The following is a 21,986-nucleotide window of genomic DNA, read 5'->3' on the forward strand; positions in this document are numbered from 1 at the left end:
AACTTCACCTCAATGGCACACCCTCAAGCAAACGGACAGGCGGAAGTCACAACAGAGCTATCCTCCACGGGCTAAAGGCACGCCTGGACCGAGCTAAGGGACTATGGGCAGACGAGCTGCCCAGCGTATTATGGGCTTATCGTACCACGGTAAAGACTGCTATAGGAGAGACCCACTTCAACCTCACCTATGGCACCGAAGCAGTCATTCCCTCGCTGAGACTAGAAGCATATGATGACAAGGAAAAAGAAGACGAGCTATGTACCAACCTCGACTTACTTGATGAGGTACGGGACCTCGCATACATCAGGACACAAGTAGATCAATATGGATTCCATGATGCTTAGCCCACCTCAGCATACAACTGGAAGATAGTTCAGGCATATGCCTTACTATGTCAGTCACCTCGGTGTACGTCACGAAAATCACCCCTACGAGGTGTTGGGAGACAGTTCGAGGTGGCAATAGTTGAGAAACCCTACTTCGTGCACTTAACTATGATAGCTCAGGTAAAACAATTGCTTGGGCGAGTAATAACACTTGGCAAAAAAGTTAATTTCAGTAATAGATAGTTTTGTACAACGAGCTTGACAAAAAGGGAAAAAAGAAACTAAAACTGAGCTCGCAGGCTCGGAGTACAAAGAACAACTACTTCGGGTGCTCGTCATCTCTGTGCGGGACCTCCTCAGAAGCTTCAGCCCGGTCGGCGACATCTTCCTCTTTGTCACCATACTCCTCTTTGGAGTCCAGATCCTCTGTAGCTCGATGGGCTATCTCATTTGTGATTCGCGAGGTGGTGATGGCACTTGTGTTGAGCTCGGGGTATGTATGCCTTATTAACCACCTACTAAGCTTGAAGCCCTTACGATAGGCCTCCCCCAGAACGACATCGAACTTGTCCGATTGGACATAGTCCGTAACAGCCTTGATCTTTGTCTCCTCTATGGCTTGAGTGAAGATCTCGGTCTTCTCCTCGATATCGACCTTGAGGAACTCCACCTCGTGCAGAAGGGCCTTCTTATTCTCTTTGAGGCCTTCTGCCTCTGCTTTAAGGGCATTCACCTCACTCCTCAGCACGTCCCTCTCACATGATAGCTCTTCCTTCTCCGCCATCAGTGCTGGGATGACGTTCTTCTGAGCCACAACATCGCTCTCTAGCCGGTGGATTTGGCCGCGAGCTGCCCTTAGATCAGCATGGGCTGCGCGAGACGACTCCTCGGCAGTGAGAGCTCGCTTCAAGTTCCTCTCAGACTGGAGGGTCAAGGCATGCATGATGGAGTTCGCCTGACAAAAAGGCCGGTTAGAACTGAGGAGATAAAAAAAAAAGAAGAAAAAAGTAAAAAGAGAGGAAAGAGAACTTACCACCATTGTGTGGGTAGCAGCTCGGGCTCCGAGCTGAGAAGGAGTGAGTTCGGCCCAGAGTGAGACCTCCTTGGCGTAGACAGCCCCCCTTGCTCTTCCGAAGGCCGCAATGAGGGACCAGGATGCTTCGAGCTCCCTCTTGACTCCCTGAGATGGAAATCACCGTCTCGGCTGTGCGGATGGGCTCAGTGGAGGCTTCAGCTACTGCGTCGGCGGCCCCGATGACGACCTTAGGCTCCGCAGCTGCCTTCGTAGCAGGCTCAGCCGAGGTTTCGTGCTCCTGGGTGGTAAGGACTCTTCCAAATTGATGACCGGAGCACCAAGAAGCTTGGGCTCAGAAATAGGAGCCTGCGGGAGCTTGGCCTCGGGAGTGGGTGCCTGTGGGGACTCAACGCGAGCTCTCTTGGCATTCAACTTCTTTTTCCCCTTCATGTGGCTGAAGAGCTTCTCCCCCTTAAGCTTCTCTGCTTCCATGGGACTTGCAACGGAGCTCGGCATTAGTAAACAAAAAAAAAAAAGAGAAAGGGAGGTGCAAGCCTAGTGACTAAGGTACTAAATAAGACTACCTACCCGGGCTCAAGCCGTTCTGTATGAGCTTGCTCTCGGCGACATAGTCCTTCTAATTAAACTCGAGCTCAGCCCACGACTGGAGCGTCTCCCTTGTCTTCTTATCCATAATAATGTCGAGGTCTTGGATAGCTGCCCTCCAATGAGTAGGGAAGGGCCACCCCACAGTGCTCCGAACAACGAAGTAGTCCTGCTTCCAAGCTGGGGTTTTGCTAGGAAGCTTGTGCAGCAGCTTGAAGCCCAGGCGAGGGGACAAGTAGTAGGCCCTCCTGTGCTCGGGGAGAACACATGAAGCGCTCTTCTTTATTGTTAGGATGGAATAAAAGATGTCTAAATTCAAAGGGATGACGTACTCACAACAGAGGGAGATGGTCCCGACCATGTTGCAGACCGAGTTCGGGTGAAGCTGGTCTATTGTAACATTGAAATGTTTCGGGACCTCTACAATGAGGGGGTGGAAAGGAAGACGGAGCCCAACTATAAGCTGCTCCTAGAAGATCACGACCTCGTCAGGGCCGTGTTCCCATGTGAAGTTACCCGCGAGTAGACTGTAGGTGTACTCCCTAGGCAGATTGTACTACCGGATGAGGTATCGGAGCCTCTCCAGGGTCATGATGGAAGGGCCGAACCTATCCGGCATCTGACCTCGGTGAGAGGTGGACACCAGGTTACCCAAGGCCTCCCATGCCTCGAGAGACTGGACTCTGGCGGGGTCACCCTGAACCGAGGCACCCACCTCGGGCTCGTCTAACTGACTATCGAAACTAGACATAATGAAAAGAAATTGGAAGAAAAGGAGGCTAAGGTGACTCACCAAAGGAAGACAACCGAACTGGAGAGAATTGACCCGAGCTGGAGGCTTTGGACGCGAGCTCAAGACAAAGGCTGAGGACTTATGGCAAGGGAAAAATGGCCAGGACCCCTACTATTTATAGCCACTGTACGCGGGCATCGACGGTCGAGATTGAAATGATCTGATGGTTCTCATGAATACCGGTTGCACGATCCCCGAAGCGAATTTGGTTTAGCGCATTTTTTGACATCCGCAGAGCCCATAAATCGTGTGATGTCCGCGCGTAGAATGTGCATGACCCGGTTTGCTCCTAGTTGAGCCAAGCAGAGAACCGGGCCGACCAATGATCTGGCGAACAAGAAGGCATAAGCTCTGAACCAAACCCACCCGGCACACCGCAGACTCCCCATGCTGGATCAGAACCCCCAACACGGGGAGTGGGGGGCAATTGATGCAGGGTGATTTGGCCCGACCTTGTAGCACGGGGACACGTGGACATAACCTGGCATAGGTGATGACTCAACACAACAGCCTGGCCACAACTCGGCGTAACAAGCTCGCCGAGGCCCAGCCGAACAACTCGACGGATGTGGTAACTCGCCGGGAAGCGAGACCCAGCTCATCCCAAATCCTCCCTAAGGGTGGAGACCTGAGATCCCCTTGAGACCTGAGCTACTCCTAATGAGCCCCGAGCTCTTCCTCCCTAAGAGGGGAACACCCCGACTTTTGGCTAAGTGTCCTGAGGTAGGAACACTTTGAGACAGCACCATCAACTCTCCTGTCCATACTTACCTGAGGTTCGCCTCCAGTGTAAGCACCTCGGCATACCTCGGCACCTCGGTGTAGGGTAGTTTGGCCCAAGGTAGTTCGGTGCAAAGTAGTTCGGTGCAAGGTAGTTTGGCCCACATCTCTCACCAGGCGGCATCGTGCCTGCCATCTCTGAAAAGCATGGCACGCCTGATGAATCCGTACCCTGCAATGGCTACCTGCACTCGCCACCTCAGCCCTGCTAGTAACGACTACGGCAGAGGCGGTTACACCAGATTTGACAGAGCTCCGGTATAAGAGAACCCCAGCCCTCGCGAAGCAAAGGTATTGAATCTAGCGTAATCAGCACTCTTAGTTTTTTCTCTGCATCGGAGTGTTCCCGCCGGGAGAGCTACCCGGGAATTCTTCACATTCCTGTTCGTCTCAAGTGTCGTCAGTCGCAGCTAGGAGACAAGTTCCTGCCAGGTACAAGTGCCCGGATTCCGCAACATCACTATCATTCACTTTGTCTAACAAAAAGACTGATCCTATCATTATAATCACCCACTCAGATGAATTCTCTGACAAAGGATGCTACTATGACAAAACGCCACAAATTATGATCACTTTGTCTCACTTGGTTGTGTCTTGATTATGGAGTATAATTAAGTTGATAAGGAGCGGCCTGCGGAGATTGCTCATTTGATGATGGATGATCCCACACCGAAGACCCATTACTCAAGTGGTAAATTAATGTTGTGTTTTCTTAGCTTTTGCACACAATTACCGCCTAGTGCTGCATATATAATTTTGATTTAATCCCTCATAAATCACACTTGTATGTATCCCAATCTAAGAACTCAAAAGAGTGAGGGCTGACGTCAGCCCTTAACCTAATCCCCCTTGGCTCAGTATTAAACTAATTAGGACAAACTAAGTAAACCAAAACATCCCAATGTAACCCCTCTTGACCCTAGTTGATGTAAAGGCCATTATTGCAACTTTAAATTTACATTTTTTTTCTATTGAGATGTCAGACTAGAATCGATATGAACAAATTTGAAAATAACACCATTGCACGTAAAAAACAAAAAAAAAAACAAAGGAAATCATGGGAGCCTCAGATTGACTAATTAAACCCCTGAAAATTTTCTAAAAAAGCATGTTATCTAGATTGAGTTGTCTCAAGACCTGCTTCAGCCTTTCCTCTCTATAAATAAAGGGTTTTAAGCTCTAAGAGAGACTTTTGAAGAAAAACCAGAACCGATCGAGAATCCCCACTTGAATACCCAACCATTTCAGCTAGGAACTTGCGAAAGAGTTTCAATCTCAGATTACCAATTGAAAATGCCGAATCAGTGTTTTTATCCTAGCCTTCAAGAAAGACAGAGCCCTTCGCAGATATCCATCCTTTCGCATCAAGGAGCAGTTACAAGACCTTTGCTCGTCCATAAATCTCAAGAGACACCATTCCTAAACTCTGGGATCGATTGTTGCTATAAAGTTTAGTCAAGTCTACATCAAATACATAAATTTCTTAACCAGCATGAGTACTTTTTCATTCTTGTTAATTAATTTTCGCATTAATCTCCTTTTAACAGAGAGGTAGGATTTAGGGTAAATTAATACTTAATTCCCGGTAACATCATCTACAAACTAGTAGATGATGAAGACTTCACACACAACAATCATATATATATCAAATACGTACACCTTATATAGGTAAACATTCAGTAGTAGTATATATAATTTAAGTTACACGATCAATGACAAATAGTTAACACTTAATACTTCAGTAATACGGAACATTCAATACGTTGTATATGTATATATGTACACATACATCTATATATTAATATTTTTAAAAATATGGTTGAATTGTTTCTAATAAGATTGTAAATTTTATTTTTTAAATAAAACTAAAAACAAAAACAAAATGGTTAACATTATAAAAAATCACGGGGAATGGGTATCCCCATGGGGATGGGGTTCCCCATTGGGACGGGGATGGGAATTTTCATGAGGAAGGGGATGGGGAGAGGCATATATATATATATATATATATATATATATATATATATATATATATATATATACTAGTAATTAAGCACATGTAGTGCATGTAAGTTTGGAATCTGATGTGAACAAATTTGAAAATAACACCGTTGCATGTAAAAAAAAAACAAAGGAAATCATGGGAACCTCTTGAAAAAGCATGTTAATTAGCTAGATTGAATTGTCTCGGATATCCACCCTTGCGTATCAATTAAGGAGCAGTTACAAGACCTTTGTTCATCCATAAATCTCAAGAGACACCATTCCTAAGATCTAGGATTGCTGCTATAATGTTTAGTCAAGCCTACATCAATACATAAATTTCTTAACTAGCTTTGGTAGATTTTCATTCCTAGCTTGTTAGTTAATTTTCGCATTACTCTCCTTCTAAAATTAATGATTTAGTTTGATTTCCAATTGATTGATGATATTGGGATTTAGGGTAAATTAATACCTAATTCCCGATAACTTCATTATCACACACAAATGGTCGATTTGCATATATCCCTTATCTCCCCACTGAGTGCCCCACGAATTCTTGAGTAGCCAGTACTTCATGCCCTCTTCACTTGTACCATAACCAACCACTGTAATAGCATGGTTTAAATCAGTTCCACATTCCCCTGTAAAAACACCAGTTGAGTAGAAGAGGAAGTCGTTGGAACTAGCGTCTATGGCGACAGAAACTGGTTGCATTGCTACTGCCTTCAATAACTCATTCTCATCATTTGATGGGACGTCCACATATCCACTGATACTTGCTGCATGGGATGCTGATTTCTCTGTGTCGCACATTCCATGCACTTCAATAACGCATTCTCATCATTTGATGGGACGTCCACATATCCACTGATACTTGCTGCATGGGATGCTGATTTCTCTGTGTCGCACATTCCCTGCACTCCTCTGTAAGGGTAGTTTTCTTCGCTGTTAATTCCCCCAGTTTGTTGGATATACTGGAATGCAGTATCCATCCAACCACCATTACAGCCATTATTTTCAGTGTTGCAGTCAACCAGCTGTTGCTCAGAAAGCTAAATTCGTTGGCCTTTCTTGATTTGGATATTCCCTTCTATTGCTGCCACTGCCGAGAATGCCCAACAACATCCTATATATATTGAATTGATTGCTTTGTTAGTGAATTGTACGTATTGTAATGCTTTGAACCCTAGTTGCACTTGCACCCCAAATTATATATACTTGGTAGAAAAGAAAAAAAAATTACCACTTACCACAACTGAAACCGCGGCGGAACATCAGTCACATTTTCATAACTGAAACCGCGGCCATGGGGAAATTTTGATGATGGCCTTTGTTGTGCAAAATTTATGTAGCCATTACGGTAATGCTTTAGCTCTTCATCGGTCCGGTCAGCAAATACATTTATGCTTTGCTTGTATGGTCTATCACCAGCCAAGTTGAACGAATCTATGCGCTCCGCGTTGTTCTTGAATATGTTGAAGCGTTTCTCCTTCTCTACATTGTCCTGGTATACAACTCCATGGCGAGCCATCCATTGCTCAAACCTCTCCAACATAGATGCTTGCTGGAGAGTGAGAGCATTAGCTTGAGAAGTAGAAGCTCCTAAAATGATCAATAGTGAGGCAATGGCACAGACGATGAGTTGGCACGCCATTGTCGTCTGAACTCTGAAATAACTGATAACTATATATATATATATGATGATGAATAAGAGGAGAACAAAAGCTAGGCTAAGTAATTGAGGATCGATGTCCAATTCCTTTGGTGGTTTTCATTTATATAGAGTTTGCATGCATGTGCACTTCCCCACGTAGACCAATACGTACAAACTAATTTCCTTGCCATGCAGGGGGTATTTGACTTATAACATTTATCATTTATATAGACAGCATTCCTTATCATTCCAATCAATCCAGTAGTGCAGGGTGACTAAAAATTTCCTTGAAGTAATTGGAGAGTCTAACTTAAACTATATATAGCATTGATTAAGAACTTTCTTCATACGAGAGTGTGGCAAGAATTACCTGCGCAAATTGAGGGATCACATCGTATCAAAGAAGAAAAAAAAATGGCCGGGGGTCATATTTACTCTTATACAGTTATACTTGCATTCGGTCAGTCACAAGTGTCCATTTACATGTGTAAGACATACATCATTTTAAATTCCTCTTGTCTTCTTTTTATATATCATTTTTAATACAGCAATCGAATCACCCAATATCTGTAATCGGTTTTTTCTTCAAATTCCTCTTGTCTTTCACAGAGCACATTATCTTGAACATAGAGTTCATAAAGTTATATGATGATTGAGATGGACTAGAGTTGGAGATTAAGGTTGTGTTTGATGTTTCCACTTTCTTCATCAATCATTTTTGGTTGACCCATTTATTCCTCCAGTTGAGTCTGAATTACCACTTTGGGATTCCTTCAATCATTTGTGGAAGTTGGTTTTGGGATTCAGTTTGAGTGTGAACTACCACTTTGGGAGTTACATTTGTGGAATCCGTATCAGGTATACTTCTCCATTCTTTTTGGTTTCAGATCTTGTCTGGTTTCGGTGCAAGAACAATCATTGAGAAATGCAGTTTTTTAAAACTGTGAATACAATTCCCTGAAGGTTTCAAGAAAATTTTTGAAAATTTTCCCAACCATCTGGCATGGTTTGGCCATCCATATGATGGATTTCACCTTCCTTCACTTGATGATTTGAGTTTTGGTTCAAATCCAGTTTGGTTCATTCCAAGGGCTGAACCTGACTCCGATACCATTGTTGAAAGGGTTAGGATTTATCATATGGATGGCCGAACCAATCTATATGGCTGGGCAAATTTTCAAAAAATTTACTAATCCTTTTGGGAATCGAATTCCCTATGTTTTGAAAAACTGCATTTTTTAGGATTGATCTTGCACTAAATCAAACCAGATTTGAAACCAATCAAAGAGGAAGATTTATACCTGATATGGATACCACAAATGCAAATCCTAAGGTGGAAGTTCATGCCCGAATCAACCTCAAAACCAGCCCCCTCTGAAGATGGCACAGTGTGTAGGTGAAGCTGATTCAACAACACAGTTTTTAGCAAAACTGCAACCCAACTACTTGGATCGAACTGGGGAAGGTGAGCTTGAAGCTCCTCTAAATTTTTCTTGCAAAAATGAGAAAAAAACTTATCTCTATCTGTCCTTGAAAGCCTAGGTCATGAAAGGGTTTCATGGAAGACAAAAGAGAAGAAGAGAAAACAAGAAAGAGTGGTATTCTTGTCTGTTTCACCCTCTTCTTCTTTTATCTCTTTATGGAGCACTTCTTCTAATCAAATTAGGAGATTATCCAAATCTAATTTTGATCTGGACTCTAATAAGAGATAAGCCTTATCCTCTTAAGAGGATAGGTGATCCATACCCATTTCCTAACCTAGATTCAACCTAGAGCACATGACAACTTAATTTGTCATGTGACAGTTTACTTAATCTTATTAATTATGGGCCTTAGGCCCATTTCCTTCAAAGGCTCATGACCCAAAATGTTGTATGGCCAGTTTAGGCCAGATTTGTATGGCGTGGAACCCACATTTACACTTAAATGATCCTTGAATTCAGCCATCGTATGAAGATCCAAGGATAATAGACTTAAGATAAAGACCATCAGGTAATCAACCCTGTAATGGTCTCTTACACTTAACCTCTCAGCCCATAATGATAACAACATTACCCAATAGGGAATGACCTCTCCCCTGGCTACAAGGTACAGTGTCACCTCTCCTCGACAGATCCATTGCCGGTAGTTTAGATTTCCATCAGAGAGATTGTAAGCCCAATCTTTCGCTTTGTCAGACAAGGAGGCGGATCTTAACATTATGATCACCCACTCAGATGAATTTTCAAACTGCCCCAACATACCCAGATTTTGACCCTCAATGGATTTGATTGATTGGCATATCAAAGACAGCCCAATCCAACACCAAGTGCAGTACCATAATCAAGTTTAGGGGATATGTATAACTCTCCAGTTTTGCCCATCAATCTCCAAGGTCCAGGGCATAACTAAAAAATGGTCCCAGTTCAGTGTTTCATCCAAACACACACTGCATGTGCTTTGGGTCTAACCCTAGCAATCAAGACAAGCTACCCCAACTTCTTTGGAAGCATATCAATCTCAGCCTTGGCAGGATAAACTCCCCAAGTCTATCCAATGGCTAAAAACATTCTAAACTAACACCAGTAGCCAAAGAGCAAGTACAAAAGCTTGGCCTATGGTTCCTATTGACCAACCTAATTTCGAAGCGGAACATATTAGAAAAGGAAGGGAAAAACAACACAGAAAGTGCTCGACAAAAAGACCAAACTTCCATTAGTGAATAAGTTGATACAATGATTATAAGGTCGACGTATCGAGCTGTGTACAACAAAATAAAGGGAAGAGACAACACATCAACTGTCTGCTAGGGGTTCCTAGGCACACTCCTAGGCATCGGCAATGACAACATCTCCACTATCAGGCTATTTGATATCAAATGGGTCGAACCCATGAACCACACCGGCCACCTCTGGGAACTGATGCATCACCCTTAATTGAGAGAGACTGAATTCCTCCTGCCAAGAGTCGGTAGCATAGTTGTCCAACTCATTCTAATGGGCCTCTGAAGCTCTATACCAGTGACACCGTCCTCCTTTGCCCAAGCTATCTTCGCGTCGGCCTCCTTGAGCCCCCTACTCAGCACATGCTCCGCCTCCTTGATATCATGGATGCATCCCTTCAACTTGTGGACAGTGTCGTCCCTCTCCTCGACTCTGCACTTCAACTCAGCCAACTTTACCTTTAGTTGGGCATTTTCAATCACTCATGAGTCATAAAATCATCGCAACCCACAAAGACAGTCGACAAGGCCAACGACTGAACAAACCGACTGTAGGGCTCTGAATAGTTAGTACAAAAGAAGAGAAACAAGGAATAACAAGTAAAGCCGAACTTACCACCATGATTTGATGAAGGGTGTGGCTACTAGCTTCCTTCCTAATACCGGGGAGCATCACACCCCGAGCAAGCTGCTCGGCCACCCTCTCCATATTAAGGGTGCCTTTCGGCCGAATCGACCATTGTGGCACCTATACATCGGCCGAGCCCTCATCCGAAGCATGTTCCAGAGCATCCCTCCTCTATGACAAGCACCACTCGAGTTGAGTAGTGGCCTCCTCGCAATCAACTACCACGACTTCCTCTATCGACCTTGGCCTCTTCCCCTATCAAGGCATGCATTCTACCGAAAGGCACTGAAGTTTTGCGGCCCCGAGCTGCGAGCCCGAGGTCCTAGCCACTTGTGCCTTCCTTGCAGTCGCAACCTTCATATGCCGAGCTCTCTCCTTAGCATCAACAATGTCTGAATCTACAGAATTCACTACAAAGTTAGAACCAAGTGAAGACAAGCTCATAAAACAAAGAGACTGCACAACCCACGGACCAAACTAGGATTGACCAGCCAAAGGGCACATCAACCTAGCCAAGGCCAGCAATCAGGTTGATGTGTACTCTTTGATATGCACCCGCACTATCCTCCGTACAATAGCTATCTCCTCCTTCGACAGCTCGGCCTAAGAAGGACCCTCCTTAGTCCTCCGAACGGAAAAGGCGAGGGAGAATGACCAACTTCCTCGGCACTGCAGAAAGAATAATCCCTCTTTCTAGTGCTTAATGGAAGAGGGAGCCTCAATGAGCACCTTGGTATTCGACCAGGTCGACAAGTAGTAGTACCCCTGCTTGTGCTTCTTCAAGTGGAGAAAGTATCTAAACATCGGTAGGGTAATCTCAATATCCTTGAGAGTGCAATAGCAGAGCAACCCGACCAGGTACCGAAATGAGTTTGACATCAACTGAACAGGCAGGACCTGATACCACCTCAGGATGGCCACTACCTTGGAATCTAAAGGGAACCTAAGGCCAGCAATCAAACTATTGATGTACACATAAATCTCCTCAGGACAGGCTGAAGTGGCCCTTCCCCTGATCCCAATACACCTTAGTTTGCTCTCTTTGGAAATGTGGTACACTTCCCGATTCTGAGCCAGGTTGGTCGGAGAAAGAGTACATGAAGCAAATAAATAGCAGATAATCAAAAAATGTCTAGGGTTGATAGTTTGATGGTCCGAATCCAATCTGGACAAAAGCTACATCCCTACGAAACTGCAATCTACAAATCGATCTCCATCTGCAATCTCTGTCATCTTTGTAATCTCCAACGATTTCTTCGATGTAAAAAAATAGAAAAAAACCCTAATTTTTATTTCTCACATAAGAAAAATCTAATGCATTCTTTCTAGAAAACAAAAATAATTGATTATAGACCAAATAATCAAATTAATTAATTTGGTGTGCACCGATCTTCCCGCCATCAAGAGTTCGATCTCCATCACACTTTCAAGAATCCATAATAAAACAATTCTATAATATATCAAGATATATCTATAAAAATTTTAGATCATTGGCTCACTCTGAGAACCGAATTCTTAGAGCTTTATACTAACTGCTCAAATTGGCTAGACTAGTTCTTGCTGATTTGAGTCTTCGTTCAAATCTGGTTTGGTTCAGTCCAAGGGCTGAACCTGGCTCCGACACCACTGTTGGAAGGGTTAGGATCCATCATATGGATGGATGAACCATGCTAGATGGCTGGGCAAAATTTCAAAAGTTTACTAATCCTTCTAGGAATCGAATTCCCTATGTTTTGAAAAATTGCATTTTTCAGGATTGGTCTTGCACTGAACCAGATTAGATTTGAAACCAATCAAAGTGGGAGATTTATACCAGATACAGATACTACAAATGCATATCTCAATGTGGAAATTCATGCCCAAACCAGTTTCAAAACCAGCCTCCACTGAAGATGGCATAGTGCGTAGGTGAAACTGATTGAATAACATAGTTTTCAGCAAAACTGCAACCCAACTGCTTGGATCAAATTGGGGATGGTGAGCTTGAAGTTCCTTTGAATTTTTCTTGCAAAAATCAGAAGAAAACTGATCTCTATCTGTCCTTGAAAGCCTAGGTCATGATAGGGTTTCTTGGAAGAGAAAAGAGAACAAGAGAAAACAAGAAAGAGTGGTGTTCTAGTCTGCTTCACCCTCTTCTTCTTTTATCTCTTTATGGAGCACATTTCCTAATCAAATTAGGAGATCATCCAAATCTAGTTTGGATTTGAACTATATTAAGAGATAAGCCTTATCATCTTAAGAGGATGGGTGCTCCATACCCATTTCCTAGCCTAGATTCGACCTAGAGCATATGACAACTTAATTTGTCATATGACAGCTTACTTAATCTTATTAATTATGGGCCTTAGGCCCATTTCCTTCAAAGGATTACGACCCAAGATGTTGCATGGCCATCTTAGGCCTGATTTGTATGGCGTGGCACCCCATAATGACCTCACATAAGTCCATATCGATTCGGTCCAGCCTCTCTGAAATGTCTTGGCCGAATTTATTACTAAACATAGTAAACCACTGAGCACATCACTATGGGTTCAATATGGGCCCAACATTTACACTTAAATGATCCTTGAATTCATCCATCCTATGAAGATATAAGGATAATGGACTTATGTACGATAAATACCATAAGGTAATCAACACTATAATGGTCTCTTACACTTAACCTCTCAGCCCATAATGGTCACAACACTACCCGACAGGGAAGGACATCTCCCCTGGCTACAAGGTACAATGTCACCTCTCCTCGGCATATCCATTGCTGGTAGTTTAGATTTCCATCAGAGAAAGTGTAATCCCTATCTTTCACCTCTCCCCTGGCTACAAGGTACAATGTCACCTCTCCCCAAATCTATTGAACAGCTATGAACATTCTAAACTAACACAAGTTTCATAAGTGTTCAATTAAAGGGGTAATTTCATAGAAACATACCAATATCAACATTAAACAATAATTTACTTTTATTCATTTATAATAAATATATCTCTACATCAATCTGATTGAAGCTAAGGGCATACACTGTCTAACATTTGGAGAGTATGAGCTAAAATTTTAGGAGAAGAAGCTCCTAAAATGATTAATAGAGAGGCCATGCAGATGAGTTGTCATGCCATTGTCCAAAATAACTGATAACCAGCTCTACATTTCAAATTATAAAAACCCTCGCCATGTCATTATAGTTTTATGTGGTTCTTGCCAACATGGGACTCTTAATCCATGTTGGACACAACAAAAAGCTTATACTAAAATTGCCCATTAATCCATGTTCTCTCTCTCTCTCTTTCTCTCTCTCTCCCTCATACTCTCTCACTCACAGTCATCTTTATCTACTCAACGACTATGTGATTTGAAAATAAATAAAAATGGTTTTTAGTTTCTATATTTACATTCTCTATATCGATTTGTCTCTATCTATCATTCTCTCTCATTCCCTTTCTTGGTTAATCTCTCATTCTCCCTAATTTCTATCATTCTTCCTCAGTTTTTCTCCCACTCTCTCTAGTTTTTTTTTTAATTTGTTACACACTTATATGGTATTGATTAGATCGTATAAAAGAACATGAGACCAACTTGGTATGATTCAAAAATTATTACACAAATTTGATAAAAATTCACAAGAAGCTCTTGGCTATGAAATTTACATCAATTGGAAAACGATAGAGATTGAGGAAGAAGGAGAAATTGACCGAGCGGGAGAGTGAGGGAGAAGAATAAGAAAGATTGAGGGAGAACAATAAAGAGAGGTTTTGATTTGGCTACAAAAGCTGAGAGAGTGGAAGAGACAGAGGGAGAGGGAGATCGAGAGATGACTGTAAGAGTGAGAGATAAGGGAGGGAGATCGAGAGATAGAGAAAGTGGGAGAGAAACTGAAAACCTATTTTCGGCATAGAATTTTTGCTATGTCCAACATGGACTAAGAGTCCTATGTTGGCAATAACCACATAAGCCTCTAATGACATGGTGGCGGTTTTTATAATTTGAAATGTAGAGCTGGTTGTCAGAGTTTTGTTGGTTTCTGGACCAACTTGAAACCTAATTTTAAATGCACAACAGATTTTGATTATAATTTTCCCTTTAAATTATATATTTCATTTACATTATATAAAATCTTTATAACTTATCACACTTAATTTTTGTTTGTCTATGTTATCATTTGACTCAAACCACTAACCCACCATCTAAAAATAAGAATCGTTTGATTTCTAGATTGACATTAAATTTTGTATTACATTTCCATCATTGATAAAATTATTTCTTATGTATAAAACTTATTTTTTGTTCAACATAATGATTTTATTCTATTAGATATGTACCTAATATTTTATTTTTTATAAAATATTAGATATGTGCCCAAAACTTTCTCTATCTTTTTTTTATTATTTTTGTGATTCCTTGCATTTTCTATTATTAAAAATTTTATTATTTGACTATGGCATCATTTCTTTTCTAGGTAAATTTGAATTTGGCATTCCATCTTCATCATTAATATAAATACTTCTTACATTTCATATCTATTTATTTTTATTTTTTATTATTTAATTATGACATTAATTATTAATCCATTTGACCCCAAATGGTCGAATTGCTTACATACCACCGGGAGGAAAGAAAATGGTTTTGTTCTCAAATTACTTTTTAAAATATTTATTTTTATACTATTAAAATTAATATTGTGATTTAATTACAAGAATTTAATGATGAGAAAAATATATCTTCAATATAGGATTTAATGAGAGACAATAGGAAAATATTTTTATTTCCAATTGGTTTTAAATTTTACATTCCATTTCCATCATTAACAAAAACATTTTTTATTTATCATATTTATTATTGTTTAATATGTATGTTAAAAATGTTCCCATTTTTTTCATTTTATCTATTTTTTAATTTTATTATTTACTGTGGCAACATGGATTAACCCATTTGGCCCAAAATGATTTAATTTTTTACAACCACCTAGATGAAAACACTATTTATGCTAGGTAGATTTTAAAAGTAAGCTTTTATGTTATTGGAATTATTGATTTATTAAGTATGAATTTAATTAATAAAACTTAATGATGAGGAAAACAAAATTGACTTGAATATATGATTCAATGAACATGAATGCAAGTTAATTTACCTCTTTTCATCCCATTTAATATCAAGAACCGATTACCCTATTTGTCCTCATTTTTTGTCAATAAATATAAATATAGAGGGGTAAATTTTGTCCTTAAAAAATTCCAGAAATATTCTTGAAGCCATTTGTGCTTTTTAAAGTAGTATAGATATAATTGGTTGGTCGTGTCTCGATTATGGAGTATAATTAAGTTGATAAGGAGTGGCCAGCGGAGATTGCTCATTTGATGATGGATGATCCCACACAGAAGTCCCATTACTCAAGTGGCAAATGAGACTTAATGTTGTGGTTTCTTGGCTTTTGCACTCAATTACCGCCTACCTCTGCATATATAATTTTGATTTCTATCTTGTCTTCTAAGTCCGATGTAAGCTAGCGCAAGAACATATATAATCCCCCTTAAATCACACTTGTATGTATCCCAAATCTAAGAACTCAAAAGAATGAGGGCTGATGTCAGTCCTTCACTTCATCCCCTGGGCCTATTAACCCAATTAGGACAAACCAAGTAAGCCAAATAAACCCAAAAACCCCAATATGACCCTTCTTCATGACCTTAGAATTGACGTAAGGGCAATTATGGCACTTTAAAATTTACATTTTCTGCAATTGAGATGTAAGATTGGAATCTGATGTGAACAAATTTGAAAATAACACCGTTGCACGTAAAAAAAAACAAAGGAAATCATGGGAACCTCAGATTGACAAATTAACCCCCTGAAATTTTTTTGAAAAAGCATGTTAATTAGCTGATTGAATTGTCTCAGATATCCACCCTTGCGTATCAATTAAGGAGCAGTTACAATACCTTTGATACACCATTCTTAAGATCTAGGATTGCTGCTATAAAGTTTAGTGAAGCCTACATCAAATACACAAATTTCTTAATTAGCATTGGTAGATCTTCATTCTTAGCTTGTTAGTTAATTTTCGCATTACTCTCCTAAAATTAATGATTTAGTTTGATTTCCAATTGATTGATGATATTGGGATTTAGGGTAAATTAATACCTAATTCCCGATAACTTCATTATCACAAACAAATGGTCGAAATATAATTTAAGTTACACGATCAATGACAAATAATTAACACTTAATACTTGACTAATACGGAACGTTCAAAACGACAACATCTCGTTGGATATCACCATGCATGCATGTATTTATTAGCTAGTATAGCTGATCGATGTTATTTAGGCGGTAGGATAAGAGGCTTTCATGGCAATGCCACAAAATCCACCATTTGAGGGAGCAACATCTCGTTGGATTCGCATATCCATTATCTCCCCATTGAGTGCCCCACGAATTCTACAGTAGCCAATACTTCATGCCATCTTCAGTTGTACCATAACCAACCACTGTAACAGCATGGTTTAAATCAGTTCCACATTCCCCTGTAAAAACACCAGTTGAGTAGAAGAGGAAGTCGTTGGAACTAGCGTCTATGGCGACAGAAACTGGTTGCATTGCTACAGCCTTCAATAACGCATTCTCATCATTTGATGGGACGTCCACATATCCACTGATACTTGCTGCATGGGATGCTGATTTCTCTGTGTCGCACATTCCCTGCACTCCTCTGTAAGGGTAGTTTTCTTCGCTGTTAATTCCCCCAATTTGTTGGATATACTGGAATGCAGTATCCATCCAACCACCATTACAGCCATTATTTTCAGTGTTGCAGTCTACCAGCTGTTGCTCAGATAGGGGAATTCGTTAGCCTTTCTTGATTTGGATAATTCCTTCTATTGCTGCCACTGCCGAGAATGCCCAACAACATCCTAATATATATATATATATAGCTGCTTGTTAGTGAATTGTATTGTAATACTTTGAACCCTAATTGCACTTGCACCCCAAATTATATGTACTACTTGATGTGGGTAACAGCTCCTTTTTTTCTCCTGTCTAGATTTGGCGGAACATCAGTCACATTTTCATAACTGGAACCGCGGCCATGGGGAAATTTTGATGATGGCCTTTGTTGTGCAAAATTTATGTAGCCATTACGGTAATGCTTTAACTCTTCATCGGTCCGGTCAGCAAATACATTTATGCTTTGCTTGTATGGTCTATCACCAGCCAAGTTGAACGAATCTATGCGCTCCGCGTTGTTCTTGAATATGTTGAAGCGTTTCTCCTTCTCTGCATTGTCCTGGTATACAACTCCATGGCGAGCCTTCCATTGCTCAAACCTCTCCAACATAGATGCTTGCTGGAGAGTGCGAGCATTAGCTTGGGAAGTAGAAGCTCCTAAAATGATCAATAGAGAGGCAATGGCACAGACGATGAGTTGGCACGCCATTGTCGTCTGAACTCTGAAATAACTGATAACTATATATATATATATGATGATGAATAAGAGGAGAACAAAAGCTAGGCTAAGTAATTGAGGATCGATGTCCAATTCCTTTGGTGGTTTTCATTTATATAGAGTTTGCATGCATGTGCACTTCCCCACGTAGAGCAATACGTACAAACTAATTTCCTTGCCGTGCAGGGGGTGTTTCACTTGTAACATTTATCATTTATATAGACAGCATTCCTTATCATTCCAATCAATCCAGTAGTGCAGGGTGACTAAAAATTTCCTTGAAATAATTGGGGAGTCTAACTTCAAACTATATATAGCATTGATTAAGAATTTTCTTATATACGAGAGTGTGGCAAGAATTACCTGCGCAAATTGGGGGATCACATAGTATCAAAGAAGAAAAAAAAATGGCCGGGGGTCATATTTTCTTGCACTTTGGAAACGGAACCGTGACAAAAGCTACTTGGCTTACTCTTATACTTGCGTTTGGTCGGTCACAAGTGTCCATTTACATGTGTAAGACATACATCATATAAAACAGATGTGTGTATGTGACTGACAAAAGCTATTAGAATAAAAGTAAGTATTTGAGATGGTCTAGAGTTGGAGAATAAGGTTGTGTTTGATGTTTCCACTTTCTTCTTCAATCATTTTCAGCTGACCCATTTGTTTCTCCAGGCTGTAGGTCAATGGTTTAGCAATCCGATTGAACAGGTTGACCCTTCAATCATTTTCGGTTGACCCATTTATTCCTCCAGGTTGTAGGTCAATGGTTCAACAATCCGAGTTGAACAGGTTGACCCGTAACATTCATTAAGAACTTTCCTGATCATGTCATATGAGAGAGTGGCATCTATTACATGCGCAAATTGGGAAACATATTTTCTAGCACTTAGGGGACGCAATCATGACCAATGCTACTCTTTCCTGGACCACAAACGGTGAATCTATTTTCTTCTAGTCTTGTACTTCCATTAACTCTCCCACAAGTGTCCATTTACATACATGAAAATACACATGTAATTGATAAGTGATCGATGAGGGGTGATCTAACCGTTTAGTCACGAATAGTCACGTGGTTGAACCGTTTAATAACACCTCAGCGCCAGATGGAGGCAGGTCACGCCCGCCAGGTCGGCCCAAGCCGATCAGTTCAACCTACATCTCGATTGATGGAAGCCCAATGGGTCGCTCCACTGTAGAGTGGAGCACATCACCTCGAGAGAATGAGCCAGTGACTTTGGATGCCAACTCGACCTCCTTGACCGGGTAGCCAATGACTTGAGAAGCCGGCCAACCTCTGGGTTACCAACATACATGATGCGTTGTCCTTATCCTATTAGTACACCTATCGGTTCCGAAACAAATGGCAGCACGTCATCCATGCCTTCTCAAGGTACTCGTGATTCATTTAATTTTATCTTTTTAGCTCTCAGAATCTCCCTTTGCTTTCTTGCTCACTCGGATAACTTAAGCATTGGAGTGCCTAGCTCAAGTCGAAACCCCCAGGTACTCTGATATCTTTCTTCTTGTAGATTGGTCTGTTGACCTCAACACCACTTGTCTAAGTTGTCCTCCAGTAGGGAAGTTAGGCGGTTCGACCATCATCAATTGATACCATTTGTGGGAACCTAGACGAAAAAGCCAATTCAACCTCTCACCACATTAGTCATAATCTCAGCATGTCTTCCCCAAAGAACAACCAAAATGAAGGAACCTCTGTTGGGGGGCAAACGTATGTAGTCGAGCCCTCAGTGGTTCCTACTGGTGTGAATCATCGACAGTTTCAGGAGTTGATGCAGTACGTCTGAAGCATGGACCTGCGCATGTACTCCTGGAGGCAACACTTCGCCGCTCTCAGACCAACACAGCTCAGATGCCATTGCAGACGCAACCATCGCCCAAGAACCAGAACGTCAAGAAGTTGGTAACCCCATTGGATGACAAATGTTGACTTCTCAATGTCTTAGAGAACCCCGCTAGGACTCAAACTTCCAAAGCACGAGACACCACTTACGTCCCTAACGAGGAAATTAGTAGGGCAACCACCTAGCTCAAGTTGGAGAACATGGCCTTGGCGTCAGGGTCCAAACAGAACAGGAGAGAGTAGGAGGCACCCAAGGCATAAGCCAATCAAGATCCGACTCGGTCCTGAGGTGGAGTGTCATCTGACAAGGAGAAGCCCATCAATAGTAGAGGCTAAGGATACGACCTGAGCAATGACAAGGAGAAGCCCTGCAAGAGGATAAGGACAGAGAAGGTGATTTATTTCTTCGAAAATGAAATGAAAGGGGATCACTACCCCATGATGACGTGAACGTAGTAAGGTTGATCATCCATAACTATAAGGTGAAGCACATCCTAGTGGATAGCGGCAGCTCGGTGGACATCTTGTTCATGGAGGCATTCAAGAAGATCCATCTGCAGAGGAAGGACCTCTTCCCTACCAATGTGTATCTGGTTGGTTTCAACAGGGACATCGTCTAACCTCTAGGAATGGTTAAGCCGTCGGTTACAGTGAGGACCACATTGAACAAGATTTCATTTGACTATAATCTTTTGGTCGTGGACACACCTTCATCATACAATGCTATTCTTTGTTGCCCTATGCTATATGCACATCGAGCCATGGAAACCACATACTACATGGCCACAAAATTCCCCACTAAGAATGGAATTAGGGTAGTGCATAGGGACTATCAAGACTCCCGAGAATGTTACATGGTGGCCTTGAAAGGCAAGGGAAAGCGGTCATTGGTGGTCAACCTAGAACTAGAGTTGTTCACGGGTCGGGTTTTGGACCTGAATTTACGCTATGTCGTGCTCGGGCTTCGGGCCGGGCTCATTCAAATTTTGGCAAAAGCTAGGCCCAAACCCAGCCCATGAACAGGTCTACCTAGAACTGCTCCCAAAGCTCGACGTGGATAGAGCTCACCCATTGGAAGATGTCATCCTCGTGTCGGTCTTAGATATCGAGCCAAAGAAGACGATCCAGATTGGGCCATGGCTCGATGAACCTCTACGCTTCTAAATTGGTAAGATATTTACATTCAAATTAGGATGTATTTTCCTAGTCGCCTGCCGGCATGCCTGGCATAGACCCCTCTGTTATTACCCATGGACTTAATGTAGTTCCCTTGCTTATACCTATAAAGTAGAGGAAAAAGAACTTCACCCCAGAGCGGTGTAGGACAATTGACGAGGAGGTTGGGAAGGTTCTCAAATGGGAAGTGGCATATGTGCGTCGACTATACAGACCTGAAACAAGCTTGACCAAAGTATATCTTCCCACTCTTAAGGATAGACAAACTAGTAGATTGCACCTCGGGGTTTAAGCTGTAGAGATTCATGGACGTCTATTCTGGTTTCTAGAATATCTAGATGGATCCAGCAGACCAAGAAAAAACAACTTTTGTAACCAAAATTGGGTTGTATTGTTACAAGGTTATGCCTTATGGCCTAAAGAATGTCGAAGCGATCTACCTGTATCTTGTAAACAACTTTTGTTTACAAATTTAATTGGAAATAAAGTAGAAGTTTACATAGATGATGTTTGTTGTTCTAAAGAATGTTTGCTATTCTAAGAAAATATATCCTAAAGCTTAACCCAAACAAGTTTGCCTTTGGTGTCACATCGGGCAAGTTCCATGGTTACATTGTCACCCAACGTGGCATCGAAGCCAACCCTGAGAAAATTAAGGCAATTTTACATAGTCTATCCCTCATGAAGGAGGTCGGTGCGAGGAAGGTAGAGGCATGTATTGACTCTTAGCTCGTGGTCAACCAAGTGAACGGGCATTATGAAGTTCAGGAGCCTTCAATGACTAAGTACTTGCATAGGTGTGTGAGCTAATCAGATAGTTTGATACTTTATCCATCCCCCAAATATTGAGATCCAAGAAAGCACAGGCTGATGCGCTTTTATAGCTATCGGCTCCTATGCAAGTCGTAGAACTGAGCAAGTTGGATTCACTTTTCGAGTATTTGCACCATGGAGAGTTGCCCTTAGATCAGAACACAGCTTGGAATGTCATTCACCCTTCCTTAATTTTGATGTCTCCATC

General features: G+C 41.5%; 2 pseudogenes; both read right to left on the reverse strand.

The window, feature by feature from the left end:
- LOC148802970 (senescence-specific cysteine protease SAG12-like) overlaps positions 1–7,160 on the reverse strand; it is a 51,128-nt pseudogene extending 43,968 nt beyond the window's left edge.
- A 9,641-nt stretch (positions 7,161–16,801) lies between these two features.
- LOC104612166 (senescence-specific cysteine protease SAG12 pseudogene) lies at positions 16,802–17,913 on the reverse strand (annotated as a pseudogene).
- Positions 17,914–21,986: the final 4,073 nt, after the last annotated feature.

The sequence above is a fragment of the Nelumbo nucifera genome, chromosome 1, assembly GCF_055504915.1.
Source record: "Nelumbo nucifera cultivar China Antique chromosome 1, China Antique-T2T, whole genome shotgun sequence".
Taxonomy (NCBI): domain Eukaryota; kingdom Viridiplantae; phylum Streptophyta; class Magnoliopsida; order Proteales; family Nelumbonaceae; genus Nelumbo; species Nelumbo nucifera.